We start from the raw sequence: 21600 nt of genomic DNA on the forward strand, positions 1-21600 counted from the left end.
TATCTTCGAAATTAGGATTTGCAACACGATTATCGACTTATTTACTCTCATTCCTGCCTATCGGAAAGCCAGTAGCACACGTTCGCTGATGATTGCATTCCTAAAGCTCCTAATGCAACTGAGTGACTATAGCAATTTTGCTGGAATATTCGCAAGTTCCGTAGACGCTCCCGCCACCGCGCGGCCGACGAGCGAAACGGTCCAGTGGTGGTGACTGCCGGCAGCGGGAGGCAGCTCGCGGCAGCGTGTCTATTATAACCACGCTATTTTTGCTTCGCTTGGGATGGACAGAAAGTCTGGAAGCAAGCTAATGTGCAGTGTGCCGCAGTGCACAAATAGAGGTGTTAGTAATCAGATTAGTGTGCACTCATTTCTTAATGACGAACGATTGAAAAAAGAATGGGTTGTAAAACTCCGGATCGGAAAGGCTGTGACGCGGGGAATGAAAGTCTGCAGCGTGAATTTCGTCGATGGCGACTTCTCCTGGAGCCGTACAGGGAATATGCTTTTTGTTAATGTCTTCCGTCCAATGCGAATATGTCTGCTTGCGAGATGCGATTTTTTTGCGAGTGGTGCACGTACGGTTTGTCACACACGACGTGTCGGCAAGCGTGCAATGTTTATGTGCGGAAACTATCCAGCCGGGCTGTGTGTGCATGCTACTGACAGCGCATAACTATTTCTGCTTATGCCTTGAAACGAATGGTACAGTAGGCAATTCTGGCGGCAGCAGACTCACCAGGGTGAAATTTTCCCGGCAGTCCCCTCCGATTAGCTCCTTATTACTTCAGGGCAATTTATCAATTTGGTTTTCTTTCATGGCTTGTAACTGCCGCACACTTTATAGTACTCAAGTTCGCAAGTGATTATTGTTCGAGTTCGGGTGCTGTGTAGAGCGCCTGGCTTTTATTTGGGACTTGCAGTTGATCAGCTGCTCAGTGTGCCATGAGAATAATTCCTCTGAAGGTGCCTAATCGAAGATGAAGAAGTGCTCGACACATTTGGTGAAGACATTGTTCAAATGTGATACTATCCAAATGTGTCACTAGTCTGCTACTTGTCAAACAGTCTCACATAACTTATTCTGTTACGTTAAACGAAACGTATCAAAAACTGTCGACTACCAAATATAGCATGAAAAGAAAAAGTGAGCATTACTGGCAGCGTGCATTTTGCCATCAGGCGATAAACTTTCCGTTGTAATTCTCCCGGCATTCACCTCAGACTGGCTGCTTTTCGCGAAGTGATGAGCCGTTTTTTTTTTTTTGTTCAATGCTTACGCTGCTCCTGAATGCCCTTAACAGTAGGAAACCTCGTAATTGGAAGCAGGATAGTAGCGCGGCTTTCCGGTTGGAGACTGGCTTTCACGCGGGCCGCTCCAGGTCTTCTGCGCACTTAGGGAAAAATTACCGGTCACTACTTGCGCTTTCTGTTGCGCCGAAACGCGAGGGAACTCCGAATCTCCACAGAGCAGAGAAAAGGGACGAAAGTAACTTTTTCGCGCGATCCTATGTGTTCCAGTATATCCCCTCCTGTGTACTGTGCGATGTCAGTGCACGTTAAAGAACCCCAGGTGGTCAAAATTTCCGGAGCCATTCACTATGGCGTCCCTCAGAGCCTGAGTCGGTTTGGGACGTTAAACCCCATAAACCAAACCAAACCAGTATATCCCCTAACGTTAGCGCCTGCGAGAATGGCAAAAGCATTTTCCACAGGCGCCTTTCCTCGACAGCAAGCAACGGCGAAAAAGGATGTAAACATCGGGTCCCGGCTAGCTTGACCACCACTAAGGCAGCCATATTGAATGGCTCGTCGCGCCACCTATAGGTCGCGGAACTTGCGAATAGAGGCAACAAAATGCGCAACACTTTGAGAGTCAGATAGTTTTTATTGCGGTTCTTAATTATATGTGTCATTTACTGCAAGGAGCGCAGGGATTAATTTGTCTTCCGATCGCACACTACTACTGCTGTTATCGAGTTCTGTGCCTTCAACCCCTCGGTGTAGCATGTTGTATAGATAATCTTATATATCGGTTGAGTACCTCTGGATAAGCATTTCGTATTTCTGCATAAAGGTGGTTCCGTTTTCTTTATTTTTACCGTGGTAATATGGCGAGGTCCATTGTTTCCGATTCCCAGCGAGCGATACAACCACGGAAACCCGGCAAGCATCCTTTTCGAGTGCCTGCAAGGAAAGGCGACGCCGGGCGGAAACAACGGGAGCGCAACCTGTACCCTAAAGAAAATCCCCAAACTGTGCCAGGAGTAGGAGGAGAAACTATTTCCTCAAAAGCACGTGTAGATGGTTCCGTGCTACATGGCCATCAGTCCTCGACTGACGGCGACCTGCGCGGCCAACTCCAAGGCCCGGTCTGAGCTGGCCAACACGGCCTCCCACTGCTCAAGAGAAGGATCTTGCAGCAGAGCCAGGGGGCGGCTCTTTCTTGCATTCCCTCGGAATATGATCATATGTTGCCGGGTCCCTGCACCATTTACACTCCGGCTTCACATCTTGCGGATATATTTTGCTGAGTATATCAGGACTTATGATTTAGTCTGGAGTCTTCTCCAAACACACTCCCGCTCTTTGACCAATGTCTCACCCGGCGGCGGGAAAACCCTACGGCTCTTGTAGTGGTTTGTAATGTCATGGAAGGGCACAATCTATCGTGAACCCTCCCGGAACAGGCGACTCACCTGCTCGGTTGATGAAACCTCTTGCTTGTGCGTGAGCCGCCTCGTTTCACGGGTTTCCGGAGTGCGCCGGTACCCATACCACTTCAGCTTCTCTCATACCTCCACGTCTGACTCGGCTCAACAGCCGAGATGCCGTAGCCGATATCCTGCCCCTCGCGAAGCTGCAGATGGCCGTTTTCGAGTCACCGAAAATCAGATCACCCTTTGTGTTAGCCATCGCTAGAGCGATTTCCGTCTCGGAGGACCTGGTTCTGACCGTCCCGGAAGATATCGAGCGTGCCCGCGCATCCACTACCGTTATCGCAAATGCTTGCCTGTCTCCATACTCAGCAGCGTCCACGTAGGCAGCCCCTTCGTATTTCCCATACTTTGCGTAGAGCGCTTTCGCCCTCGCCTGTCTTCATATGCACCGGATGCATGTTTGTCGGCAAAAGTTTGATACACAACTCCTTGCGTACCACCTTCAGTAGCTGCGTTTTCCTATCTCCACGCGGAGCTTCTACCCCTACGAATGTTTCTACCAGCCCCTGTTTTCGAGAGCCTAGCCATCTGCATCGTTAGATGCGCCTCCTTTAACTCATCCGAGGTGTTGTGCACCCCCAGACCCATTAAATGTTCTGTCGATGCATTGTTGGGTAGGCCCAAAGCAGCCTTGTAGGCTTGCCCGATTACAGCCCAACAAAAAAACGAGGTCTGGAAGAATGTGACATGGACACGCGCTGTCCGTGTGACCGTCTGCGCTGTTTCCCAACTTTTAAGTTATACAATACCCCCTCACTCGGATACAAAGCAGACCGGGCTCAAGATGGGAGCAGCCTGCCCCCTCCGGCGCTTGCACTGGGCGAAATGCCACTGTCCCGCCTGACGATGTGGTGCATGCAAACAATGGCGTGTAGACTCCGCGAGATACGCTAGGAAATAAGATGCGCCACTGACGTCTTCATAAACGCGGCTAGATACTACACAACAGGCATTCTAGGCTATATACAAAAGGGAAAATCGCTGCCCTCAGTTGGCCTCCATCTTTCGGAGAGAGGTTGCGGGCGCTATGGAGTCATCATGCCCCAAAAACATGCATCCCACCTACCACGAACCCCGCCGCAGAGCTCGCGCACGGGCACTCCACAAACACTATGGCACGGAACCGTATGCCGTTTGGGTAGATGCCGCATGCACGGGCGAGGACGCGGTTGTAGCCATCACGAACCCCTCCCTCCAACCGATTGCCACCCTTCACATAACCCCTACTGCCACTTCGGAGGAGGCCGAAGAGGCCGCCATTGCCCTTTCCATCACACGCACGGAAGCCCGATATATTCTATCCGACTCTAAAACTGCCATACTAAATTTTGCTCGCGGGAGAGTTCACGTCCCTCCATTTCGCATACTGAACTCCCTCGCCGCAAACCCACACCGCCACATGGAGTTGATATGGGTGCCTGCCCACTCCGGGAATCCCGAAAACGAGGCCGCCAACACTTTAGCCCGAGGTTCTCTCAGCCGGGCACCGGCGGCCTCCGACCTGGGGTTCTCGCGGGAGCGCATGCACTCATTCAGTGAAATGACGCAGGCCTGCAAAGCCGAGCGTCGGCTCTACCCTCCACCCCATCCCTCCCTTGACCATTATCATCAGACGCTTTGGAGGCGGCTCCAAACACGCACCTTACCCTCCCCTTATATACGCTCGGGCTATCACCAAGTCCACACAAACCCCTCCTGTACCCTCTGCCACCACCCCAAAGCCGCTCTAGACCATATCCTTTTCCTCTGCCCGGCGGATCCTCCGCCGCGGGGCATGGAGCACCTTGCCACTTTGGAGGCATGGGAGACCCTACTGCGTTCTGAGGACCCGGCCAAGCAAGCCATCGCCACCGGCCGGGCTGCCAGCGTCATGAGCCTCCGGGACATGAACGTTTGAGTGCAGTGGGGCCGTGCGGGGGCCCACGGACCTGTGTGTCCCAAACTCCCCAGTTGTAAATAAAGTTTTCACCACCACCCAAGATGAATCGTTCGCGTCTCATCATCAGGCGAGACAGCAAAGCGTGGCCGAAGGCGGGTATTAAGGCGGAAGCCTCTAATGGCTCATACTCGCGGCCAAGGTCACGTCCGGTGTAACGCTGTCTCCCGCGGATAACGCGACAACTAATCAGGACATGAGAAAACGAATGGTAGCATCAGATCGAGGGGACAAAATGTAAGCCCGACGCCAAGTTTGATGATTGTAGAGTTATTAGTTAATTATCGTTAATTATCGCTAATTATAGCAAAAAAAAAACAAAGAAAAGAACCAAATGCGTCGACATAGCGCGGACGTCGCTATAACGACGGGAGAGGGTGACGTCACACTCGAGGTCGTCATGGTAACAGCGCGCACGCCGGTGGCGCCACCTCCCTCCTAGTAGGTCGCCGTACAAATGTACGCTAGAAACGCAGTCGGCAAGGCCAAAGGCTTTCGCCTTGCCGCACTTTACTTTAGCAAAGTGCTCCCATATTTTTTTTTTTTTACTGCCGACGAAGTACGCGACCATCGCAATGCAGTGAAACAATGTTCACCCCTTTCCCCCAAGTCGTCGGTAACTCGGCGCACGCAGTGCTCTCGCCTTTACACAAGAACTGCTTATAGGTGCCCCATAACTTATTTGTAGTGTCAATAAATAGCAAATTTGTAGTGCAATCATTTTTTGATTGAATGATTAAAGTGGGAGAAAATTATCACATACCGCCAGTATTATCTTAACCCACGATCACGGCAAGATATTCTTATATCATGCCCACGATACTATTCTACACAGCCAGTTACAAATCTTTACAGCTAGCGCCTAACAGAACTCAGCTTTACGGACGGGGTCAGCACAGTATGCAGTGTCTCAACATGAACCGTGCCTGCCGTTGTAAGACGACGACTTCGAGACATGATTGGTCGGCTTCCGAGAGCGTAGCAGCACGCTTATGGAAGCCGTCGTCTGGAGCTCTGAGCTGACACTCGATGTGTTCGCAGCAAACAACCAAGCCCACCATCAGCGAGAGAGGACTACCAACAAAAGGAGTCGCGAGCAGGAGGCCACAAACATGCTCAGAATCCCCAGTTATCAGTGCCATAAATATTTATTATGCAAAAAGCGCACCCCATTTTCTCGTCGAATTGCGTCATTTATTTAACATACATAAGCCCCCGAACAAACAACAAAATATGCAAATATAACGCTGGATACACATTTTCGCAGTCACATACTATAGATGCGCCTCTCGAGCCGCAGCGCTCGAACCAGGCAGCATCTCCGAACCACCCCAGGCAGCATGTCCGAACCACGCCTCGCATCCGTCATGTCAACAGGGAAAGGTTTTCCGACGGGTGAGGAAATCGGCGAACGTTCCGCTGTGGTCCGACTTGCTGAACACGCCGTCGAGGTCCCAGATGTGTCCACCGAGCAAGGTTCCTAGGAGGCTTCGTACGGGGAACATACAAAAAAGGAACCCCAGAGGCAGTCCTGTGCAAGCAAAGGCTCCCACCTGTCGCAGTGCTCGAGCCCGGCAGCATCGCAGAAGCACGCCCCGCATACGTCGTATGAACAGGAAAAGGTGTTCAGATGGGCGAGACGGAGCTCTGCGAACGTTCCGCTGTGGTCCGACTTGCTGAACACGCCGTCGAGGTCGCAGAGTGTGTCCATCATATTCTCTCTCTGTAGGGCCCTGTAGGGCCACGTCGTTTCGAAGGCAGGTTGCATGGAAGAAAATGATGACAGAGCCCTGTGACGCTGCGAATCAGACGTGAAGCGCATTCACAGCACTCGTGCTGGCGGTAGAACGTCGCAGCTGCTCTGCCCTTGGCAAATGGCGCAGGAACGCGAGCGAGCCCTCTATGAACGAGTACACGTGGCCACTGGCCAATTCTTCTTCGCCGCAGTTGCACCACGAAAAAATACGTATAAAATTAGAGATATCTATGCAGAAATTTTCGGTTGCCATACAGAAAATATCCATTAAATATCCATGAAAAAAAAATTGTCATTAGAGCAGCTAGCATCGGTCACGTGGCCCTCCGTTTTAGAAAAATGCATGCAACTCATTATAAACCTGTTGCATATTTGAAAGTAAAATAATGAACATACGCAATTTTCTGCACTGATTAATATGCATTGTGGGCTCTGAAATGCTGGAGTCCTGTTTTCCTGAAGATGGTGGCGGTCGCGCAGCATGTTCGTCATGGAGGAAGAAAAACTAGGGAGAGGCCCTCCCTATGTACCCATAAAGCTACTGTACCAACCAACGCACCAACCATGTACCCATGCTATCCGAGCTGCACGCCGGAAAGTGGGCCGGAAGTCACGCGCTTTCGCAAGGACTACTTGTTACCGGCGCAGCGGCATTGTCTGCGGCGTTGTCTGCTGCGCATGCGCAATCGCTCTGAGACGGCGGCCAAGAAGAAGAACGCAGGGGGAAGGAAGCTTCAAAAACATGGAGGAAGGAAAAAAAGAGGAGAGGCCCTTTCCACCATGGAGGAAAAAAAACTGAGGAAGGAGCGTCCGGCGACAACCTTGAAGCCTAGTCTTAACAAGTAAGGATATAGCAAAAAAAAAAAGAGTGTGTCCCCCCCGTGATCGCACCACGTGATAGCGTGCGGTAAAGTCTAGTCTCGCTGCGCGCGCGCATACGCCGATTAGCGCGGCAGACTAACTGTAGATCAACTTCCTTGCTGTAGACGCCCGCGCCGCGGGTCGCGCATACGCGCGCACTAAAAAATACCGGAATCAAAACATAAAGGACCGGCTCGGAGAGCGAAAAACTGAGGGAGAAAACGACTGCAAAACACTCGGCTTGCGAACGCTGGCCGCGTGACGTCATGCTCCCTCCTTAGTTTTTTTTTCCTCCATGCTTTCCACACAGCACCCTGGGAGAAAAGTGTGGAGGAAATCACGTGGTTTTTTCTCGATTGGGAGGCCATCTTACTCCGGCAGCTTAGCAACGGCGTTGTAGTTGCTGTTTACAAACCGGGCGATAGCAGACGGCCGCGGCGTAGCATTTGAGGTGCGGCGTAGGCGTGCTTTCCTCAACTCCTCGAGTTTGTTTTTGATCGTGCTCACAGGCTGACGTTGGCGCCGTTCACTCATATCTCAGGTGGAATTCGCCGCAAAACTCTCTTTGTTGCGTGAATTGATTTCAACGTGCTCGGCGACCACGATCGCACGGGCATTTCGTCTACTGCGTCACTGCTCGGAGCCGTCGGGAGACCGCCGCTGCATTCGCGCTGTTCGTTCACCAGTGATTCAATACGGCGTGCGCTAGAGCGGTCGTCGGCGCATTGTGCGGACGTTTCGCGTCCAGTGCGCGTCCAGTGCGCGTTTCGCGTCCGTTCAGTGTGTGTGTGCCATTCGCGCTCCCGTTTACATCGGCAGTGAAACCTCGTTGCTACCTATGCGTGTTCTGGCAACGCTCCAGCGATTGTCACTGACGTCGGTATAACTGTCATTTTCGTTTTTCGACGATTGCGCTTGTTTGAGCGGCGGGGGCCATGACATGGGCGGAGAGCGATATTGTAAAGGAAGCAGCTGCGCTCGCTTTGCTCTTAGTATACAGAAACTTTGTTACATGCCCGTTTGAAGCGTGTAACGTTTGAAGCGTATAGCGAGCTATTTGCCTCTGGGACGTGCCGGGCTCAAGTGTATTCGTTCATATTGTAGCGTGCAACGCGAAACCGAACACCGGAGTACGAAAAACTGCGGCGGTCCCTCAGTGGTCCGAGCGCGCGAGCGAGAGCCAACTATCTTTCTCTTCTAGTGCATGCACTACTTCTGTCTCTTCGAATGCATGTATCAATATCGTGGCCAATTCTGTGCTTTTGGTCGCGCGCTATGTTTAGACCGGTTTCCTTTAGCAGGTTTGCAGTTGCTTTTCTAGCTGATGTCATGGTCAAGAAGTGCGAAAAAGGCGAAGCTCTAACTGAATTTGGAGGCCTTTTCTCACATGCGTTTATTGTGCCCATGTCCTGTGATAGTGTTATTTGTCGTAAAAAGTACGTGGTGAAATGAGGATCCGCATGTGCGCTGAATTTCATCGATGCTTGTGGTGGTTATTGTGATCAGGAAAGTAAAAACAGCGCTAAATTTTACACAGACCACACAGAAAGACGGACAGCGCCCGTCCTGTCCATCTTTCTGTGTGGTTTGTGTAAAATTTATGCTGTTTTCACTTGCCTGAACATAATGTCACACCAACTAGCCCAGCAAAAGGGCCTGTGGTTATGTTGAAGAAAAATAATTTGATGCATTCATTACGTACAACAGATCGACTTTCATTGCCTGTATTGTCGATCACAAGTAAAGTGTGCTACTATGCAGTGACATTACAAGCTAGTATTTCACCCAGTAGAGAAAAGTGGAGCGTACAGCTACAGCTCTGCACAATAAATATGAAACACAGCATTGAAATGAGGCACAACACCATGAAACTTATACTGCAGCCACTGGGGACTCCTAAACTTCTAGAAATCTGAAAAGCTACGGTCATATATATTATGCACAATACTAGATCTGTGGATGTGAAACATATGCGATGTTGCCATGCTACAAAGGGTGGATTTACGGAGGGGGCAGTCACATTTTAAACGTATATTTTCTGAAATTTTTTAATTGAGAAAAAGGTGTTCAGAATGGTTGTCCTATGTAAAATTTCAGTCTTTTGGAGGGAAGCGACGCCCCCCCCCCCCCCCCCCCCCCATCCATAAATCCTCCCCTGCCGTCTACTATATGCACTTTGGCCCTCTCCGTTTCTGTCGCCTCTATGAATGGCTTTTGGAGTTGTGAATCAAAAGTCATTGTTGGCACGGCCACCATTACAACACGTTATGATACTACATTTTGTGTTCAGGGTCAAGAACTCAAACTTATTAGTATATTTGCCCATCCTCACTGCTGTATGAGAAGGCATTCCTTGCATGGCCAGCCGCACGAAAACATGCAATGAAGATAAGTATGGTATTCAACACCAACAAAAAAATACTGCAGAATTTTTCTAAACCTCACTGCTGCAACAGAAGGCACTGTTGACACTGCCAGCTTCCAAAACATACACAATGGAGGCAGATTGCAACATTCAGCGACAAGAGCTGCAATAAAAGGCAGATTGAACGCTAAGGTGGGGTGTGGTCATGCATGGCAGCATTGTACGACGCAGTAACTGGAAGTAGCCGCCTGTCTGACACGGGTATTTCCGCTTTATTAACTTTTCCGCTGACCAACACCAACATAGGGCACCCTAAACCGGCAAGCAGCCAAGCGCCACTCGCGCGGGGGCCTGCGCCCATGCGGTAGCACGCTCCTTCGTTGGCTTTGAAACGCGCGCGCAAACGGCGCGGCGGCAAAATGTAAACAGAAGCCCGCCGGAGTAAGACGCCGAGCTTGTTTCCGGCTTCACAAAACGTCACGTGACGGCCTCTCCTCTTTTTTTCCTTACTCCATGACTAGGAGGGACCATGACGTCACAATCTTGAAGCCTAGTCATAATAAATATAATGGAAAGAATCATGGGAAATAGGCCCTCACGTGACAAGGCAGTCGTAGCTCTTAGCCGGATTTCGGTTTTGGTTTCGCTGTCTCGTTGTACGAGCAACTGCGCGACCATCTGATTGTTGACGGCTCCGTGGTGAGCGCAAACTGCTCGCTCGCCGCAGCGGCCACCATGCGTGCGTTGACTGCGGCGCAGTGGAGACATAGGAGCACATGCTCCTTCGCTGTGCCGCTTCTGCAGTGCCGCGTCGCGAGATTCTCGCGGCCTGCAGGGCGCTGGGAATCATCCCGGACAGTCTCGAAGCGCTCCTGTGGCCGCGCGGTAGTCCGCGCACCCGTGACAGAACAATGGTGAGCCTCTGTGCGCTCATTGAGCAGGCGGGCTTGACTTCCCGCTCGCTCTTCGCCAGGTAGTGCACGCGTGACACGAACGCTCCGTGGGTACTACCTCGGACGGTATACGCGGCCGGGCGCCCCACCCCGGCCGCTAGTGCAGTGTGCCGCGCGCGCGATTAGTCCGAGACAGGACGCTACGAGCAAGCGGCTATACATACAGTTTACTTCTTTTTGTAAGTGATTGTGCGCAGTGGCCAGGAGACCCCGTGCAGGGGCAGACGTAAAGGCGCTGACACGCTCTCTCGACAGCGAGAGAGAGAGAAATACTTCACTGCTGCATTTCACGTCGGAACCGCGTATGTGCGCGAGCGTATTCGGCACGACTTGTGCCTCGAGAATAGCGGAGAACGGCGGGCCCATGGGCGGGCCGAAGTCCGCCTGCCCGAGAAATAGAATCTTGCGCAGCGCGCCGGAGCGCTCGTTAAACACGTCCGTCCGCCGTGAGCGCTCTGGAAGCCGCTGCGCCCTTTTTTACAGGCTCGTTTCTTCGCCTCATCTCGAGTTCTCCGCTTATAGCAAGCGCTGAAATAAACGCTCCGTATGTGTGTATAACGACGAAAGGAATTCCTCTCCATTCTCTTTATGAACAACAGTTGAACAGTGATGAGGTCGCGGCCGCACCCTTTGATGAAAAGTTTACCTGCAGTTTTCTACAGTGCACCCAAAAACTCAAGAGTGTAATCAACAGAAGTGTTGAGACGTGGAGCCTTCAGACAACCTCGAGCTCGGTACGCATTCCGCGAAAGCTGCAACACAGGCTGTGCGCTTCTGCGCTACATCGGAGCACGGACGTTCACTAAAAAGCACCGCTGGTTGGCAGTCTAGTAACTGTGGAGGAGGGCCTATTTCCCAAGAGTCAGTGCACAAAAGGGCCCTCGGCAGCGGCGTCAGAGGAGGATGGCTTGCAGAGGCTGAGCGCACTCTCTCCTCTGTCCTGACGTTCAATGATTGACTTTAGTTTCGGTTTCGGTTTTATGGATTTGCTATTTGCTTCTTTGTGCTTGTGTACTTACGGATTGGCTCTTTGTGTCACGTTGTTGTTATCTATAAGTACTTGTCCCCGCCGAAGAAATTTCGCTCTTTGGTAGCAGTATACTAACAATCGCGCTGGGATATGTAAAGGCAACATGAGGATGGGTTAGATGAAACCAGCAGTTTTAGTCCATATTGTAATCGTACAAAATCGATGTTTCAAAAGTGTAATCGGCCCTTCCCGTAGTTTTAGAGAAGCTTCTGGCATGTTTTGCCATTAGTAGAAAGGGAAATTTTTCTTGTACAGCCGATTTTAGCTTTTCTGCGTCGTTTCGTAGTGGCCGAGGCCGCTCCTGAAGTCGCTGGTCCTGGAGTGCCTGGCGGTGCTGAAATCGTGAGTTGCCTCTCATCCACTTCAGTGTCATCGCATTTCGGTGGTGAAATTGCAGACAAGTGAGAGGAACTATTTCGACGAGATTTTCGTGTACGACTTTGAAGAATTTTGACGTCTACCATAAATGGCACGTGCTTGTTATCTATAAATACTTGTGGGCCTCAAAGAAATTCTCTCTTTGGTAACTGTTCCACTGGATCTATTGTGGCCGCAGCGGCCAATAATACAATGGCAACGTGAGGATGGGTTAGATTAAACACGCAGTTTGAGTCCATATTGTAATCGCACAAAATCAATTTGTCCAGAGTGTAATCGACTGTTCACGTAGTTTCAAACAAGCTTCTGGCATGCTTTGCCATTAGGAGAAATGGAAATTTTTCTTCTACAGAAGATTTTAGCTTTTCTGCGTCGTTTCATAGTGACCGACGCCGCTCCTGAAGAAGTCGCTGGTCATGGAGTGCCCGGCGGATGCTGAAATCGTGAGTTCTCTCTCATCCACTTCAGTGTCGTCGCATTTCGGTGGTGAAATTGCGACAAGTGAGAGGAACTATTTCGACGACATTTTCGTGTACGACTTTGAAGAAGACTGACGTCTACCATAAATGCGTCGTATATGGCAGCAGCAAAAGCAAAGAGCAAATAGGATTGTGTGATCAAGCTTTTGTCAAAGCGACGAAGGGAAAGTTTTTCCTCCTCATTGAGGAAGAAATTACTGCATTCATTGCAAAAGCAAAATAGCGTATGGCGCTATTTGCTTAATTTTGCAGTTGAGCCCTACTGCGTCATAGAGTTCTACTACGTCATATATTTGCAAGGGAGACGCCAGCCCTCCATTGTGGCTTGGAATTCGGGGAGGCCAAGCAACCACATTGAAGGTTAACTGGCTAAGTTCGGGGAGTCCGAGGAGCCATACTGAACGTCAGTGACCGTTTCAGAAGGGAGACGCTTGACCCTCCATATTGACTTGGCACTCGGGGTTGCCAAGTAGCCATATTTGACTACCAACCACTTTGACCATTTTTCGTTTTCAATTAAATTTTTATGTGACGGACAGATGTGTCGACAGAAATTAAGCTTCGTTTTGCAGTAAGATGGTTGGTTTATGGGGATTAACGTCCCAAAGCTACTAACGGCGTAGTGGAGGGCTCCGGAAATTTAGACCACCTGGGGTTCTTTAACGTGCACTGACAGCGCACAGTACACGGGCCTCTAGAATTTCTCCTCCAAAGAAATTCTAGCCGCCGAGGCCGGGATCGAATCCGCGTCTTTTGGGTCAGCAGCCGAGCACCATAACCGCTGAGCCACCGCGGCGGCTCGTTTTGCAGTAAGACTTTTGAACTTGAGTGTATGACCATTTTTCGTTTTCAGTTAAATTTTTGCATGTGATGGATAAATGTGTCGACAGAAAGTAATGAAGCGTCGTTTTGAAGTAAGATTTTTGAATTTGTGCGTTTCTGGTGGAGCATCGGCACGAGCTGAAAGTAAAAAAATTACTATTGATTTACAACTTGCGAGATGAAGGCCGCAGAATCTACTTCGCCCGAATTGCGTCGCAGGAGCAGGCAACTGCGTCACAGCCTTCCACTGGTGGTACGGCACGATATCTATAAGCAAACAGTTATCTACAAGCAAACAGTTACTCTCCTGGAGAGAGAGAGTTTGCCGTTGAATGTCACTTGGTCATAGAAAGGCATCTATTTCAGAATCGCTGTCAGCAACCTGGCGAATCTCTGAGTATATAGCTACTTAGAGGTTTGGTTAATATGTTGCGCGATCGTTTCGTTGCAGGCCTCTCTTCCAATCCGGGAACGCTTGCTATTGGACGGCCACGACATATCTTTTGCGACTGCATCCCGAACTGCACTTTTTGTGACGTCTGAACCCCGAATCCCTACTGAGACTCATCTGCCCACTTCACGGAGTGTTGTGGGTGATTGTTTTTTTTTTTTTTCGAGGGAATTCAGTGCCTTTGGTTGGCAGTGCTCAGTGTTTCATATGGATGAGACACCTGACACAAGGGACTGTATGTAGTCATCTGTCAGCAGCATCTGGCTCGAGAATCCACACTCTGCTACAGAGGCCCTAGTCGGTTCCAGGATCTCGGCCTCCATCACCCGCTAGCACCCCAATGAGATTTGAATGCCTATATGGATGAAGGACTGTGCCTAAATGATTCTCCTACTATATATATGTATATATTTTCTTGACTGAGATGATTGTGAACATTGATTTCCTGCGTACATGATGTAGAAGAGGATCAGTGTGTTATCTCTGTCTTTAATGTCATTTTAAGTCATGATATATATTCATGTGGTAGCAATTTTAAGTACATTGTTCTATTCACAAACATATAATGTTGTCTGTACAGCTTTGCTTCAAGTGCTAGAAGCCAGTGGGTTGCAAATTTATTTTTATTTCCTTGACCATGTACATGTATGGAATGTTATAGAAAGATAAGACTAGCCAACAGTTATTTTTGCTGTCTTTTCTAATAAGCAACCAATTATTGCTTTCACTCTAAGTACTTAAAGCTGATCTAACATTTTTTTAATGCAAAATTATACTAGATATTGTCCTCATCACCATATTGTTGTATTGATTTATTGTGTGGTATGCGGGATCGCGAGTTTTTTTCTTGAATTGCACCATGAAAAAGCACTGTGAATTCGTTGGCAAAGGTGGATACAATGTTTATCGCACCTCGCCTTTACACATTTCCTGACAGGAAGGAGAGTAAATGAATGAGGTACAATGCCCGTGCACATTTAATATCTTATTTTTATGTTTTTGCTTTAAAAAATGTGCCTATTCTGTGTATGATTTTCTGTATTTTTTTTATTTTGGGAATGCGAAATCTGTGCTTGCTTGAATGTTTTTCAAAATTTTCTTATTTGCATTAAAAGTTAACAATATGTCTCATTCCTGACGGAAGGAAGTATATTGTATCCATTGGTTCTAGTTTCGGTTTCGATTTATTGGATTGGGTATTTGTATTAGTCGCCGTCCGCTCTGACAGGGAGCGTCCGTGGGTGACCTCATTAATGCGAAAAAGCCACCGCAGCGGACGACTAACGGAGCAACCTACGGCTTAAACAGCATCGCGCTTAAAAACTGGCATTTATATAACTAATACTACCTACAATCGAATATGCTGCTGCCATTAGGGAGTCTGAACAAGCCTGTACGTTATCAATAACATGGAATCCTTGCAGAACCGTGCTGTTCGCTTCATATTTCCAGACTGCTCACTCTTCACAAGTGTTACAGGATTAATAAAAACGTGCCAAACTGGAAGATTTGTCACATCGCTGTATACTTGCTCGTTGTTTCAGTCACCTCATGACATCTTTCCACGCCGTGATCATTCAAAATTAAATGCGTAAAGTGTCATTCATCGTCTTACGCCAATTCATTCCCCGTACTAACACTGAATGGAATAGTTCGCCATCAGTCATCTTCACAGAAGCTGACATCAAAAAATTCCAAGTGCCTCTTTGCTGAGACGGAAATGTGTAACATATGCTGTTTTTGTGTTATGCCTTATGTTTGAACGTTTTTTTTTATGTATTGCGCTTTTTGCTAAAATGTGTAGCCTTTATTTGTATCCCCCCCCCCCCCCCCCCTATGTAATACCCTCTTCTCGAGGGCCCTTAGGGGTAACGCGAATAAAACTATACACTTGTGTTCTTTCTTCCCTCCATGATGTGCGTTTTCTGTTCCTACCAGACTCTGCGAATTAAGGTAAGCGGCGCAAATTCTTCATGCCTCGTAGAGATACTGCGCTATACTACATTTATACCCGACTTTCTGCCAGCTGATAGGTTACTGTGTACAGAGCGCGCTTAGTGCACTCCTGTTGCAGTGGTCAATGAATGGAGGGGAACATAAAGGCGCGCGCGACGCTACGGGCTGTACACGTGCAGAAACCGCGCGGCACCTCCAACGTACTTTCCCGGTACTCCAACACAAGCCCGAAGTGGCCCGCTGGCACTAAAACAATTTTTTAGAGGCAATGTGTGGTCGTTTCCAGCAGAAACTTTCCAGAGTGTGATTGAAAATGCCTTGTATATTCCGAAAGTGCTGTTTTCTAAGTTTCAAATTTTTATGGCATTTTTGCAATTTGAACCCTGATATCCCGCTCCGCGGCTCGGCTTCTGTAAACCTTATCTGACGCAGGCCTGCCCAGTAACGAGGAGGTCCACTCCCTCGCCCGAGGCCTCACTTTCCGGGCTGGAGTTGGGCCTCCTCCGCCATCCCAGGAGCGTCTGCTTACCTTCAGAGATATCCTTAGCGCGGTTACGCACCGCCGGGTCCCTCTCTAACCCCAGCCCAAGCCTCCCACTGGCGCCGACTCCAGACCCGTGCTGCTCCCTACCCTATTCTTCATGCCCGCTACCCCGATCAGTTCCTTTCCTCCTGTAAGCTCTGCGGGAAACCAGGAGACTTTATTCACATGTCCTTCTCGCATGCCCTACCTTCCCGCACCCTCCATCCCCAACCACGGCGGACTCATACTGAGAGACTCTCCTGGCCAGCTCCGCTGCTGCTGACCAACTGCAAAGACTGGTATGCCATTGGCTATGTGCCATTTTATTTGAGGCCAACCAACCAATCAAGCTTCGTAGGGGAACCTCGCCTGGACGTGGAGAGCCATTCCGTGAAATTTTCGTACACTGCTTATGTGGTTCAAGAGCCTGACTGCGTTTCACATCCTCCCACTTACGAAGGCTCTGCTCCATCGGCGCGGACGAGGCCAGTGTGTTCCAGGAAGAATGGTGGCAAAGCGCGGAGAGGAGGTTGTGTTAATTAACCCCTGCGATGCTTGGTCAGAACGAGGCTCAACAAGAGTTGAAATTCGGCGACGGCGCCAAGGGAACGCTAGGGGCAGGGACGAAAATAGTCACGCAGCCATCATATGGTGGTGGTGGTAAAACTTTATTTCCCATAGTAGGGTCCTGAAGGACACTCGGCTAGGCGCCGGGTGTAGAGGGCAGCTCCCACGTAGGCACAGAGAGACCGAAGCTCTCCGCCGCCGCGCGGGCCTCCTGGACAGCCCGAAGCTGGTCGTGAAGTGAAGCACTTTTTAGTACTTTGTCCCAATGTTCCTTTTTCTGGGCGTAGGCGTCACTTGATGCACAACCGCACAGCATATGGGTCAAGTCTACACGTTCACTGTACTGGTCACACACATGTTGTCCGTCGTAGTCTGGGTCGATGTGCTTCATGCGCCAGGGGTTGGGGTATGAGTTCGTTTGGAGTAAGCGTAACGTGACCGACTGGCTGCGGGTTAATTTCTTATCCGGGAGGGGAAACGCTCGTCTGCCTAGATAAAAGTGCTTAGTGAGCTCGTTGTAGGTGAATAATTGATCACTGTACTCGATAGCGGGGGGAACCGGAGGGACGCGGCCGATGAGCCCTCGCGCCGCCTCGTGTGCGATCTCGTTGAGATTCCGCAGGCCACCCCCTAAGCTGCCCATGTGTGCCGGGAACCATATGATGGAGTGATCGGTGATGTTACTTCCGCCTAAAATTCGTAGCGTCGTCTTGTCTATTCCGCCCTTGGCGAAAGCTCGAGAGGCTGCTCTAGAGTCGCTGTACACAGTTGTGAAGGTCGAGTCTTTGAGAGCTAGTGCTATTGCTGCTTGTTCAGCTACCTCTGGTTTCTTCGTGAAAAGTGTGAGTGGGTTACGCGTTCGCCCGTGTCCGTCGACTACTGCTACCGAGTAGGCATGCTTTCCCGGTATGTACGCTGCATCCACGAAAGCTGTCTGGTCTGGAAACCTTGCCGCATCCGCAGCGAGGGCTTTGGCGCGGGCGAGTCTTCTTCCTTGATTGTGGATCGGGTGCACGTTTCTTGGGAAGGGGAACACTTTAATTGCTTCTCGCACGACTTTAGGTAACTGCAGGACGTTGTCCCTTTCTGCTATGGTGTTCAGGCCGAGCTTGACGAGAATCTCTCTGCCCGCTTTAGTGCTTGATAGTCGTGCGATCTGTGCCGTGTGCTGTGCCTCGATGATTTCATCAAGGGTATTGTGCACTCCTAGCTGTAAGATAAGGTCAGTGGAGGCATTATCGGGAAGCCCCAACGCTGTCTTGAAAGCTCGACGCATGTGTACTTCGAGCCTTTTCCGATGTACTTTTTTCCAGTTGAGCATCCCAGCCACGTATGTGATGTGACAGAGTACAAAAGCGTGGACCATTCTAATGGCATTGTCCTCCCTCAATCCCCTGTGCCTATTCATGATGCGCCGAAACATCCGGATCGCGTTTGCAATCTTGATCGTGATGCTGTCCAACATTGCCGAGTTGGACCCGTTGCTTTCGATGATTAGTCCTAGAATTCGTATTTTGTCAACCGCCGGTATGCGATTTCCATCTCTGTCGTGTAACTCTATGCATGGAGTGGGGTGTCTGCGCCAGTCGTTGGACGGGCGCCCTGGTCTTGGGGGGTGGTATATGAGCAGCTCCGATTTTCTGGAAGAGCAGCGAAGTCCCATTGGGGCGAGATGGGCCTCGGTAACCGTGATGGCTTCTTGCATGCGAGCTTCCAATTCCGCATCGTTGCCACCGGTACTCCAGATGGTGACAACCTTGCAACCTCACGGAACTGCTGGTGCAAGAATTTCAGCGAAATTAGATAGAAATCGCTGCGGAATCATGTGAAGATGATGAAGCCGATGGGAGCACGTCCACACACCTCGGCGACCGCAGCGCCCTCCTCCAGCCATCATATGCCTGTGCAAAGATTAATTCTCCGCGCCTCCCCGGTGAAAAATTTTCTGGCGCGGTTCCCGCTTAAGCATAATTAAGGAGAATATTTTTTTGCCCATTTCAGCACTATGTGATCATAAAAGCTTTGCAATGCTGCTACCACGGTACTAGTTACGTCACGTGATCGCGTACTGTGGGAAGGACGCCGGTGAGTACACGCAGTACTTTGTCTGTGCAGCAATATTTTGTCGTAGTGCTTAGATTATACAGACACTATAATTTAGAGAACGCTATTGAGTACGCCCTGTATTTAGTTTGCATGGTAATATTCGGCCATAGTGTACTGGCACTATAATTTGGCTACTAAGATGACCCGCCGCGGTGGCTCAGTCGTTACGGCGCTCGGCTGCTGACCCGAAAGACGCGAGTTCGATCCCGGCCGCGGCGGCTGAATTTCGATGGAGCCGAAATTCTAGAGGCCCGTGTGCTGTGCGATGTCAGTGCACGTTAAAGAACCCCAGGTGGTCGAAATTTCCGGAGACCTTCACCACGGCGTCCCTCGTAGCCTGAGTCGCTTTGGGACGTTAAACCCTAATAAACCAAACCAAACTAAAATGCGCTGCCATAATGGCTGCCTGCTGTTGCATGAATGTGGAGCTCTAGATCTAGACTCAGCATATTTACTCTACGCAGGAGCTCTCTGGCTTCAGGAACCTTACCACGCCAGTTGCCTACATCCTGGACAACATGTCTGCCCACTCTAATCCTAACATGGCTGACCACGAGAAAGTGGAAAACCTGCTAGAGCATCTAGCTTTGCTGGCTGCCGAGAAACCGAGTGGCTGGACGGTTGAGGAGGCTGTTGCCTACATCGAGACAATTCCAAGCTGCGGAGGATGTGCCGAAGAGTTCCGTCAACAGCTAACCGGCAATGGAGTTTTTTCTCTCCTTAATATAGGTTACCTGGTAAACACCATGGGCATGAGCTTAGGGATGGCTCTCAGGGTATGCGATGTGGTCAGGTCACTGATAGACGTCCCGTCAGACGACTCCGACGACAGTAATGTGAGCTGTAACAAGACGTGAACGCCGACGAGATGGAGCAGGACATCAGCATGCCTTCATGTGTGACCCACGAAGACTGGAGGGCTACAAAATCCTGATGAATTGCACTGTGTCAGCGTTGCGCCTCCAGTGACTGTGCCTCTTCCAGTGTCAGGACTTCCACCAGCGTTTTCTTTAAAATAAAGAGGATTTTTCGCATTTGTCGTTTTTCTGGCCCTGCTCGCCGATACTGGCTAGTATACCCAGTCCCAGAGCAACTGGGACAGTCACCAGGTGGCATATGTGATAAAGGAAACAGTGTTGTAATGAACAAAGGTTCAGTGGGTTCTTAGGTAGCTGGATACTGGGAGGTAAGTGCAGCTTTTATGGAACATCGAGATCTGGGTATGCCACTGACCTCCAACACTTTCACCTCTGCCATCAATCAGTCCATACGCACATGCCACTCAATCACACACTTACTTCGCCGCGTAGTCTTGAAACATGCCAGCCTCTCCGAGACACATGCCAGCCGCATTGCTCAAGTGCTGGCCCTGAACAATTTTTTATACTAGATCCCTTACTGCCCCCTTACAAGTACACAACAGGACAAACTAATCCGGGCCCTCAATACACTATACATAGCAACACTAGGGCTCCCCCCTCAGGCTTCTACAGACACCCTGTACAGAACAGGCCTTTTGCATCCCCTTCCAGCCCTCCTTAACCTACACCGAAAGAGAGAAATCATCTGCCTGTCCAGTTCATCAGCTGGGCGGTGGATACTATCACAGACTCCCTACGCACCCCATCTCTTTCCCAGACTCCCCGCAGTCTCCGATCTACCCCCTAACCTCCGCCTCGCACCTATTCCATGCAACATGTCCGCCCACACACACGCAGGCCGCTGCCAGGCATACGCATACAACCACAAGCCACCCTTGGACGCTGCGGCGGTGGCCTACACAGACGCCAGTCTCACGGAAACCGCGGGCTCCACAGCAGCCTTCTTCCTCCACCCTTGCCTCTCTACAATCAGCACTCACACAACCTTCCAACCCTCCACGCTCGCCCTAGAAATACACGGGATCGCCCATGCCATCACACACTTTGCCACCCTACCCCCCGCCCCCCAATACGTTGTCTATAGACTCGCAGGCAGCTCTGCGTGCCTTCCATGAAAGAGCCCTCCCTTTCCCTACCCGATCGGCCTTAGATGCCGCCCTCGTAGCATTAAGCCCACGACCGGTGACCTTTCGGTGGATCCCTGGTCACATGGGCATCCCCGGCAATGAGCTGGCTCACCAGCTTGCCAGCGAAACTGTACACCGGGCGCCGCGCGATCCCATGGACGAGCCCACCGACGGAGCAGGCGGTCAGGGCTTACAGACACACTGTCGATGAATATTACACGCAGCAAAAATTAGACTTAGCTGATTTACCACCACCACTACCATGCTTATCGATCCGTGAAGCTCGCATTCTTCGCCGAATACAGTTTAAACTCCTAAGTACACCAGCCAAACTTTATCTGTACCGGCACACTTCCACACCTCAATCCCCAAACTGTCCACACACGTATGCAGACATAGAACACTGCCTTACACAGTGCCACGTAGCCTTCCAGTCCCCCGCCACCCCCACCGTGGCCCATCTGGCTTGCCTCCCAGGACCTGAACCTGCAACGCGCCCTCGTCACCTTGGCCCAGGACCTATTGAATGCCTAACATAGAGGCTGTTAATAAAAAGTGTCACACCACCACCACCAGTAGGGGTATACTAATGCCATATATGACTCAAAACTAACTTTGCTAAATCCTGCGATCAGTTCACAACCAAGATGCTTGTTTTATCCTCTGACTATCCTTGAAGCTCCAGTGTC

General features: G+C 50.2%; 2 protein-coding genes and 2 long non-coding RNA genes across 5 annotated transcripts in view; 2 read left to right on the forward strand and 2 right to left on the reverse strand.

Moving 5' to 3' along the window:
* LOC149350121 (uncharacterized) overlaps nt 1–21600 on the reverse strand; it is a 602760-nt gene that overhangs the window by 408481 nt on the left and 172679 nt on the right. The window lies entirely within an intron of this gene.
* LOC149350137 (uncharacterized) lies at nt 11586–15259 on the forward strand. The gene is made up of 3 exons (XR_016290252.1): nt 11586–11963; nt 12383–12442; nt 13752–15259. It is a non-coding gene; the product is annotated as an uncharacterized LOC149350137 (long non-coding RNA).
* LOC149350138 (deoxynucleotidyltransferase terminal-interacting protein 1) overlaps nt 13233–21600 on the reverse strand; it is a 280102-nt gene continuing 271734 nt past the window's right edge. The window contains exon 2 of the mRNA XM_089579105.1: nt 13233–13276. The gene's annotated coding sequence lies outside the window, so the exon portion shown is untranslated. The remainder of the gene's footprint in view (nt 13277–21600) is intronic.
* LOC149350139 (uncharacterized) lies at nt 18758–19937 on the forward strand. Its single transcript, XR_016290237.1, has 2 exons — nt 18758–18882; nt 19368–19937. It is a non-coding gene; the product is annotated as an uncharacterized LOC149350139 (long non-coding RNA).

Source organism: Amblyomma mixtum, chromosome 3 (genome assembly GCF_055824585.1).
Source record: "Amblyomma mixtum isolate Tamu chromosome 3, ASM5582458v1, whole genome shotgun sequence".
NCBI lineage: Eukaryota > Metazoa > Arthropoda > Arachnida > Ixodida > Ixodidae > Amblyomma > Amblyomma mixtum.